The sequence below is a fragment of the Sminthopsis crassicaudata genome, chromosome 5 (genome assembly GCF_048593235.1).
Source record: "Sminthopsis crassicaudata isolate SCR6 chromosome 5, ASM4859323v1, whole genome shotgun sequence".
Taxonomy (NCBI): Eukaryota; Metazoa; Chordata; class Mammalia; order Dasyuromorphia; family Dasyuridae; genus Sminthopsis; species Sminthopsis crassicaudata.
In genome coordinates, this window is record NC_133621.1 from 39681564 (window position 1) to 39692966 (window position 11403).

Sequence of the window (11403 nt, forward strand, 5' to 3'; positions counted from 1 at the left end):
TCATTTCCTAGAACCAAACAGGATTGGGATGTCAAGGGTAGTGATGAAGAAGCAGCATGTGTGTCCTTGTATCCTCTCTGAATGAGTATCCTCTCCACTGGTGTATGAATGTTCATAATAAATTCTGTGATTAGTTTAGTGATGACCATATTTTTATTCTTGGAAAGAAGGTTCTTATTGAGGTAATAGGTGGATTAGTTACTTCTCCCAGGTCCCTTATAATTCCATGATTCTATAAATGAATAAAGTTGAGATTCGGGGGCCGGAGCCAAGATGGCGGAGAAGAAACACACGTCTCTGTGAACGTCCTCACTCCCTCACAACCAATTAGATAAATTAAGTCTCAGAATTAGCTCAGGACTGATAGATACCATAAGGACTGGAAGCACGACTTACCAGCTGAAGAGAATCTGGAGTTTCAACAGGAAAGGTCAGTTCTCAGGGGAGGAATAAGAGAGACCAGCACAGACGGTGGGGTAGTGGCACACTGCGCCCATTGCGCTGGGAAGGGCTCTGGGATCAGAGAAGCCACTGAGGTAAAGGAATCTGGCACAGGCTGTTAGCTCTTCTCTGCTAATTATTTAGCAGTTCAGAAGAGAAAGCCAAAATATTTTAAAACTCAGATTAGATTTTCCCCGGACCCTGGAGGTGACTCAGCAGATCTCGGCACCAGGGGGTGTGGCCTCAGCTACCTCCTGAGAATAGTTAAGAGATTGACAAGTGGGTGGATACGGCCCAAGGCAACACACACTGCCTAGCTTAGCTCGAGGGAGTGGAACTCAGCTCCAGGAAGTCCCAGAGAAGCGGAACCTTTGAACTAGGAACCACGGTTTCTGGCAGACACTTCCAGTTTGAGCACAGGGGCTTTTCACGTCACCTGCTGCAGACATCCACTCCCCACCCGGACACATAGGCTGGGCTTTGTGCAGTCTTTACTATTCTACGCCCTCGAAGCACAGTAGTGCTAATCACTTCTGAGGCACTTCCAGGGAGGGGGTGGGGAACTCTCTCCCAGAGCTCTATCTTAGCTCAGGCGCAGGAGCCGCTGCATCCATCTGGTCTGGGAGGAAGCTGGTAAAGAAGTAAATAAATAATTTCCTACCCCAGGGACAGACCCCAAAAGATTTTTTTAAATATGAGCAAAAAAGCTAGAAAAACCATAGATTCCTTCTATACAGAGAAAGAGCGGGTATCCAACCCCGAGGAAGTTAACAGCAGAGAGTCAGCAGATAACAACCCAAAGGGGAACGATCCCTGCCCCCCATCACATAACTCTCTCCTAGAAGAAACTCTTAAAAAATTGAGGGAGATTGAAGAAAAATGGGGAAAGGAAAGGGAAGCGATGGTAGAGAATAACAACGTCCTGAAATTGGAGTTGGAAAAAATAAAGAATTCACAGGAGATGCAGGGAAACAAAATTTATGAATTAGAAAAGGTTAAAAAAACACAGGAAAGTAGGATTTCTGAATTGGAAAAGATAAAAAAGTCTCAAGAAAATAGAATTTCTGAATTGGAAAAAGGAAATAATTCTCAAAAAAAAAATTAGGGAAATGGAAAAAAATTCAATAGAGCAAAATAATTCATTTAAAAACGAAATTGGGCATTTACAAAAAGAACTGAAAACTGTGAAAGAAGAAAATAACTCCTTAAAAGTCAGGATGGAACAAATAGAAATGAATGATTCACAGAGAACCCAAGAATCAGTCAAACAAAACAAAAAAAATGAGAAGCTGGAGAACAACGTCAAATACTTACTGGGAAAATCTATAGACCTGGAAAATAGATCTAGGAGAGATCATCTGCGGATTATTGGACTTCCAGAAAACTATGACCAAAAAAAGAGCCTAGATTCTATTTTACAGGAAATTATCAAAGAGAACTGTCCAGAGATAATAGAAACAGAAGGGAAAGTAGATGTGGAAAGAATTCATCGAACTCCTTCTGAAATAGACCCTAAAAAAAGAACACCACGGAATATTGTGGCTAAGCTGCAGAATTACCACACAAAGGAGAAAATCCTGCAAGCAGCTAGAAAAAAACAATTTAAATACCAAGGTGCCACAATAAGGGTCACCCAAGATCTGGCTGCCTCCACATTAAAAGATAGAAGGGCCTGGAACCTGATATTCCGTAAGGCAAAAGATCAAGGACTGCAACCAAGAATGAACTACCCAGCTAAGTTTAGCATCTTTTTCCATGGAAGAAGATGGTCATTCAATGAAACAGAGGAATTCTATATGTTTCTAAGAAAAAAACCAGACTTAAACAAAAAATTTGATCTACATCCACAAGACTGAAGAGAAACAGAAAAAGGTACACAGAACCCTTGAGAACTGTAACTCTGTTGTGGGTATATAAAAAATACTCAAGGATAATTTGATTTTACTGATATAAAAGAAAAAAAGGGGGGGTGTAGTAAAGGGAAGGAGGTCGGTTCAGAAAAAGGGGAAGGAGTGATAAAAAGAGGGAAACTACATCCCAGGAAGAGGCATAGAAAATACACCATATCTGAGGGAACTTAGTGAGGGGGAGAATCATTGTGTGAATCTTACTCTCATCAGGAGAGGCTCAAAGAGTAAATAATTAACATATTTGTTTTTCAGAGAATTTTCTCTCACCTCATTAAAAGGGGGGAGAGGAAAAGGGAAAAGGAAAAGGAGAATAAGTGAAGGGACTTGGAGGGAGGGGGGAGGGATCCTAAAAAAAAAAAAAAAAAAAAAAGAGGGAGGGTTGCACGTCACAAGGGGGGTCTGTAAATTAAATATCGGGGAGGGGGATCAGGGGGGTCAAGGGAAAAAAGCATAATCTGGGGATAATACGATGGCAGGAAATACAGAATTAGTAATTTTAACTGTAAATGTAAATGGGATGAACGATCCCATCAAACGGAGATGGATAGCAGATTGGATCAAAAAGCAGAACCCTACAATATGTTGCCTACAGGAAACACACTTAAAGCAGGGAGATACATACAGAATAAAGGTAAAAGGTTGGAACAGAGCCTATTATGCTTCAGGTAAAGCCAAAAAAGCAGGGGTAGCTATCCTTATCTCAGATCAAGCAAAAGTAGAAGTAGATGTCATTAAAAAAGATAAGGAAGGAAACTATATCCTGCTGAAAGGTAGCATAAATAATGAATCCATATCAATACTAAACATATATGCACCAAGTGGTATAGCATCTAACTTTCTAAAGGAAAAGTTAAGAGAACTGCAAGAAGAAATAGACAGTAAAACTATAATAGTGGGAGATCTCAACCTTGCACTCTCAGATTTAGACAAATCAAACCACAAAACAAACAAGAAAGAAATTAAAAAAGTAAATAGAATATTAGAAAAACTAGGTATGATAGACCTTTGGAGAAAACTGAATGGCAATAGAAAGGAATATACTTTCTTCTCAGCAGTTCATGGATCCTATACAAAAATTGACCATATATTAGGACATAAAGATCTCAAAATTAAATGTAGGAAGGCAGAAATAATAAATGCCTTCTTCTCAGATCACAATGCAATAAAAGCTACATTCAGTAAAAAGTTAGGGGTAAATAGACCAAAAAGTAATTGGAAACTGAATAATCTCATCTTAAAGAATGACTGGGTGAAAGAGCAAATTATAGAAACAATTAACAATTTCACCCAAGATAATGACAATGATGAGACATCATATCAAAATCTTTGGGATGCAGCTAAAGCAGTAATAAGGGGAAATTTTATATCTTTAGAGGCTTATTTGAAGAAAATTGAGAAAGAGAAGATTAACGAATTGGGCTTACAACTTAAAAGGCTAGAAAAAGACCAAATTATAAACCCCCAACCAAAAATTAAACTTGAAATACAAAAATTAAAAGGAGAAATCAATAAAATTGAAAGTAAAAAAACTATTGAATTAATAAATAAAACCAAGAGTTGGTTTTATGAAAAAGCCAATAAAATAGATAAACCTTTGGTAAATTTGATCAAAAAAAAGAAAGAGGAAAATCAAATTGATAGTCTTACAAATGAAAAGGGGGATCTTTCCACCAATGAAGAGGAAATTAGAGAAATAATAAGGAGTTACTTTGCCCAACTTTATGCCAATAAATTTGATAACTTAAGTGAAATGGATGACTTCCTCCAAAAATATAGGCTCCCTAGATTAACAGAGGAGGAGATAAATTGCTTAAATAGTCCCATTTCAGAAAAAGAAATAGAACAAGCTATTAATCAACTCCCCAGGAAAAAATCCCCAGGGCCAGATGGATTCACATGTGAATTCTACCAAACATTTAAAGAACAATTAGCCCCAATGTTATATAAATTATTTGAAAAAATAGGGGATGAAGGAGTCCTACCAAACTCCTTTTATGACACAGACATGGTACTGATACCTAAACCAGGTAGATCGAAAACTGAGAAAGAAAATTATAGACCAATCTCCTTAATGAATATTGATGCTAAAATCTTAAATAAGATATTAGCAAAAAGACTTCAGAAAATCATCTCCAAGATAATACACTATGATCAAGTAGGATTTATTCCAGGAATGCAGGGCTGGTTTAATATTAGGAAAACTATTAATATAATTGACCATATTAATAATCAAATTGATAAGAACCATATGATCATCTCAATAGATGCAGAAAAAGCATTTGACAAAATCCAACATCCATTCCTACTAAAAACTCTTGAGAGTATAGGAATAAATGGACTATTCCTTAGAATAATCAGGAGCATATATTTAAGACCTTCAGTAAGCATAATATGCAATAGAAATAAACTGCAACCTTTCCCAGTAAGATCAGGAGTGAAACAAGGTTGCCCACTATCACCATTACTATTCAATATAGTACTAGAAACGCTAGCCTCAGCAATAAGAGCCGAGAAAGAGATTCAAGGAATTAGAGTAGGAAATGAGGAAATTAAACTATCACTTTTTGCAGATGACATGACGGTATACTTAGAGAACCCCAAAGACTCTGCTAAAAAGCTACTAGAAATAATTCAAAATTTCAGCAAAGTGGCAGGATACAAAATAAATCCACATAAATCCTCGGCATTTTTATATATCACTAACAAAATGCAACAGCAAGAGATACAAAGAGAAATTCCATTCCAAACAAATGTTGAGAGTATAAAATATTTGGGAATCCATCTACCAAAGAAAAGTCAGGAATTATATGAGAAAAATTACAAAACACTTGCCACAAAAATAAAACCAGATTTAAATAATTGGAAAGACATTCAGTGCTCTTGGATAGGCCGAGCAAATATAATAAAGATGACAATACTCCCCAAACTAATCTATTTATTTAGTGCTATACCAATCAGACTCCCAAGAAACTATTTCAATGACCTAGAAAAAATAACAACAAAATTCATATGGAAGAATAAAAGGTCGAGAATTGCAAGGGAACTAATGAAAAAAAACTCAGAGGAAGGTGGTCTAAGTGTACCTGATCTAAAGCTATATTATATAGCAGCAGTCACCAAAACCATTTGCTATTGGCTAAGAAATAGACCGGTAGATCAGTGGAACAGATTAGATACAAAGGACAAAAAAGGGTACATCTATAGCAATCTAATCTTTGATAAACCCAAAGATTCCAACATTAGGGATAAAAATTCATTATTCGGAAAAAACTGTTGGGAAAACTGGAAATTAGTATGGCAGAAATTAGATATGGATCCACACTTAACACCATATACCAAGATAAGATCAAAATGGGTCCATGATTTAGGCATAAAGAGGGAGATAATAAATAGATTAGAGGAACAGAGGATAATCTACCTCTCAGACTTGTGGAGGAGGAAGGAATTTATGACCAGAGGAGAACTAGAGATCATTATTGATCACAAAATAGAAGATTTTGATTACATCAAACTAAAAAGTTTCTGTACAAATAATACTAATGCAAACAAGATTAGAAGGGAAGTAACAAATTGGGAAAATATTTTTAAAAACAAAGGTTCTGACAAAGGTCTCATTTCCAAAATATATAGAGAACTGACCATAATTTATAAGAAACCGAACCATTCTCCAATTGATAAATGGTCAAAGGATATGAACAGACAATTCTCAGAGGAAGAAATTGAAACTATATCCACTCACATGAAAGAGTGTTCCAAATCACTACTGATCAGAGAAATGCAAATTAAGACCACTCTGAGATACCACTACACACCTGTCAGATTGGCTAAGATGACAGGAACAAATAATGATAAATGTTGGAGGGGATGTGGGGAAATTGGGACACTAATACATTGCTGGTGGAGTTGCGAAAGAATCCAGCCATTCTGGAGAGCAATCTGGAATTATGCCCAAAAAGTTATCAAACTGTGCATACCCTTTGACCCAGCAGCGCTACTACTGGGATTATATCCCAAAGAAGTACTAAAGAGCGGAAAGAGACATTTATGTGCCAAAATGTTTGTGGCAGCTCTTTTTATTGTAGCTAGAAACTGGAAGATGAATGGATGTCCATCAGTTGGAGAATGGTTGGGTAAATTGTGGTATATGAAGGTTATGGAATATTATTGCTCTGTAAGAAATGACCAGCAGGAGGAATACAGAGAGGCTTGGAGAGACTTATATCAACTGATGCTGAGTGAAATGAGCAGAACCAGAAGATCGCTGTACACTTCAACAACAATACTGTATGAGGATGTATTCTGATGGAAGTGGAAATCTTCAACATAAAGAAGATCCAACTCACTTCCAGTTGATCAATGATGGACAGAGGTAGCTACACCCAGAGAAGAAACACTGGGAGGGGAATGTAAATTGTTAGCACTAATATCTGTCTGCCCAGGTTGCATGTACCTTCGGATTCTAATGTTTATTGTGCAACAAGAAAATGATATTCACACACATGTATTGTACCTAGACTATATTGTAACACATGTAAAATGTATGGGATTGCCTGTCATCGGGGGGAGGGAATAGAGGGAGGGGGGGTAATTTGGAAAAATGAATACAAGGGATAATATTATAAAAAAATATATATATATAATAAAAAATTTTAAAAAAAAATAAAGTTGAGATTCAAGAAACTATGTTTATATGATATGTCAACTTATTTTTAGATTTCCAAAGTGTTCTTGAACTTTATAGCTGATGTATAAGAAACCATATGTGTCATTAATTAAATAAAATAGGAGGGGGAGGGAAAGTTAAGAGCCATTTAAATGCCAGTGAAAAGGGAATGCTCTTTCTATATTTTCATAATCCAATTCACTTAGGGCTGCTTTTCTAATCTAAAAGTTCAGAATTATAGAGGGCTGAAACTCTGGAAAAGCTGTGCCTGAATCAGACAGGCTAATTACCTATTTGATGTGAGACAATGACTCTATTAGCATATGTTTGGATAAATGATACTTCTCACCTTTTGGTGCTTACTGAATGTGTGGTGTTAAAATAATCTTAGACAAGGATTTGAGGGTGGAGTGAGACAGGGCCAGAGAGTGACTTTGTGGCAGGATGAGGAGGAGACAGCCTGGTGGCTTTGGACTCAAGAATCCAGGATTCTTCTTGGCTGCTTCTTTCACTTCTCCCCCTAAAAACCAAGGACTTTGATTTATCCTGACTCTGGCTGACCCCGAAGCCCTCCAGAGATCTAGCCCAGACTTCAACAAGTTCACAGAATATTAAATTGCTTATTAAAAGCATTTTAGTGGGCTAAATCCATTTAATCTCACATATCAACATCTAAATGAGCTGCCCTGATCACAAAATACTATATAGTTGAGTTAGTGACTTTAGGTAGGTTCCAAAGGAGAAGTCATTTAGACCACATCTAAAAATGACTGTAGTAGAAGTTAAATCACTGGCTTCATCTGAAGCCAATCTTAAGAATATAAATCTTGTCCAATTAAGTTTAATGTGTGGAGGAATTGTTTCTGCCATTATCAGTGTAACTTCGAACAATGCAGTACATTCTCTGGTCTTTTATTTCCTTATCTGTAGAATGAAAGGGTTGAATTAAATAATCTCTAAAGTTCTTTCCAGCTTTGTTTTTGTATGTCTAAATTACTGGATCCTGGATGAGAAATTCGGGTATCTAGGGTTCAGTTGCAATCAGCAACCTTCCCCCCAATCCTCCCCCAAAATAATTGCAGCTTTTAGCAGTAAGGCAAAGATGAGTCTTGGCAGGATGAGGGAAATACTGGACAGCTCCAATCAATATTGAACCAGAGAAAAAACATAGGTAGAAATGGATGTTGGTTTAGAATGGAAGTTGTAAGGGTTAAAAAGCCTCTAGAAGCAAGGAATGCAGTTCAAGGCATGTGGGAGGACCTGAGGGATGAGAGGTTCTGAGGCGCAGGCGAGTCCTATGTGGAGGTGGGGCACAGCCCCATGAGGCGGTGTCTGATTCCAGGTATCACGCCTCCCTCCTTAGTGCTCTCAAAGCCTAGCATACCTCCTTCCTTCTTCTTGGGCCAATCCCATTATGCCAGGTTCCTAGAGGACTTCCCCTTTCCCCTATATCATCAGTGGGGTATGAATATGTGCTATCTCAGAATAAAGTTCTCTTTCGCTTCACCCCTACCTAATGGTGGTCTGTCTCTATGGGATCTGGGTTGGTGCCCGAAGACAGGTAAGTGTGGCCTAGCTGTGCCGTCGATGGACTGGCATTAAGAGTAGCTCTACGGAAATAAACTGCAACCTTTCCCAGTAAGATCAGGAGTGAAACAAGGTTGCCCACTATCACCATTACTATTCAATATAGTACTAGAAACGCTAGCCTCGGCAATAAGAGCCGAGAAAGAGATTCAAGGAATTAGAGTAGGAAATGAGGAAATCAAACTATCACTTTTTGCAGATGACATGATGGTATACTTAGAGAACCCCAAAGACTCTGCTAAAAAGCTACTAGAAATAATTCAAAATTTCAGCAAAGTGGCAGGATACAAAATAAATCCACATAAATCCTCGGCATTTTTATATATCACTAACAAAATGCAACAGCAAGAGATACAAAGAGAAATTCCATTCCAAACAAATGTTGAGAGTATAAAATATTTGGGAATCCATCTACCAAAGAAAAGTCAGGAATTATATGAGAAAAATTACAAAACACTTGCCACAAAAATAAAATCAGATTTAAATAATTGGAAAGACATTCAGTGCTCTTGGATAGGCCGAGCGAATATAATAAAGATGACAATACTCCCCAAACTAATCTATTTATTTAGTGCTATACCAATCAGACTCCCAAGAAACTATTTTAATGACCTAGAAAAAATAACAACAAAATTCATATGGAAGAATAAAAGGTCAAGAATTGCAAGGGAACTAATGAAAAAAAACTCAGAGGAAGGTGGTCTAAGTGTACCTGATCTAAAGCTATATTATATAGCAGCAGTCACCAAAACCATTTGGTATTGGCTACGAAATAGACCGGTAGATCAGTGGAACAGATTAGATACAAAGGACAAAAAAGGATACATCTATAGCAATCTAATCTTTGACAAACCCAAAGATTCCAACATTAGGGATAAAAATTCATTATTCGGAAAAAACTGTTGGGAAAACTGGAAATTAGTATGGCAGAAATTAGATATGGATCCACACTTAACACCATATACCAAGATAAGATCAAAATGGGTCCATGATTTAGGCATAAAGAGGGAGATAATAAATAGATTAGAGGAACAGAGGATAATCTACCTCTCAGACTTGTGGAGGAGGAAGGAATTTATGACCAGAGGAGAACTAGAGATCATTATTGATCACAAAATAGAAGATTTTGATTACATCAAACTAAAAAGTTTCTGTACAAATAATACTAATGCAAACAAGATTAGAAGGGAAGTAACAAATTGGGAAAATATTTTTAAAAACAAAGGTTCTGACAAAGGTCTCATTTCCAAAATATATAGAGAACTGACCCAAATTTATAAGAAACCGAACCATTCTCCAATTGATAAATGGTCAAAGGATATGAACAGACAATTCTCAGAGGAAGAAATTGAAACTATATCCACTCACATGAAAGAGTGTTCCAAATCACTACTGATCAGAGAAATGCAAATTAAGACCACTCTGAGATACCACTACACACCTGTCAGATTGGCTAAGATGACAGGAACAAATAATGACAAATGTTGGAGGGGATGTGGGAAAACTGGGACACTAATACATTGCTGGTGGAGTTGTGAAAGAATCCAGCCATTCTGGAGAGCAATCTGGAATTATGCCCAAAAAGTTATCAAACTGTGCATACCCTTTGACCCAGCAGCGCTACTACTGGGATTATATCCCAAGGAAATACTAAAGAGCGGAAAGAGACATATATGTGCCAAAATGTTTGTGGCAGCTCTTTTTGTTGTAGCTAGAAACTGGAGGATGAATGGATGTCCATCAGTTGGAGAATGGTTGGGTAAATTGTGGTATATGAAGGTTATGGAATATTATTGCTCGGTAAGAAATGACCAGCAGGAGGAATATAGAGAGGCCTGGAGAGACTTAAATCAACTGATGCTGAGTGAAATGAGCAGAACCAGAAGATCACTGTACACTTCAACAACAATGCTGTATGAGGATGTATTCTGATGGAAGTGGAAATCTTCAACATAAAGAAGGGCCAACTCACTTCCAGTTGATCAATGATGGACAGAGGTAGCTGCACCCAGAGAAGAAACACTGGGAGGGGAATGAAAATTGTTAGCACTAATATCTGTCTGCCCAGGTTGCATGTACCTTCGGATTCTAATGTTTATTGTGCAACAAGAAAGTGATATTCGCACACATGTATTGTACCTAGACTATATTGTAACACATGTAAAATGTATGGTATTGCCTGTCGTCGGGGGGAGGGAATAGAGGGAGGGGGGGTAAATTGGAAAAATGAATACAAGGGATAATATTATAAAAATATATATATATATATATATATATATATATATATATATAATAAAAAAAAAATTAAAAAAAAAAAAAAAAAAAAAAGAGTAGCTCTACGGGGAGCTACCAGGTTAGAGTAGTCCATAGGGGTGTAAAAGAAGTCAACTCAAAATAATTCTCATAATTAATCTTATTCCTTCAGGTGTATTGAATGCTCTGTGTTCTAAAAGAAATTGCTCTTAGGAAGATCTTTAGGGTAGCATAAGCAATTTTTAACACTTTCTAGTACGTTGGAGTGCTACAGACAGATCAGTTTTTGAGGAGCCAATTATGGCAGGTATCTCCTCTCTGCCTGGTCACATATGTCCTTGATTACATCTTTTATAGCATTCCCTATATACAATTCCTCATTGGTTACATATACATATACAGCACATGTCTTTTCATTGTTTGAGTCAACTACAAGGTGGATTCTTCTGAAAGGGTGGTGTTTTACTATTTCCAACCAGACAATATTACTAATGTTAAGAGATGGGTTTTAGAAGCACAGAACAATTTGCAGTTTTCCATTTAACCCAG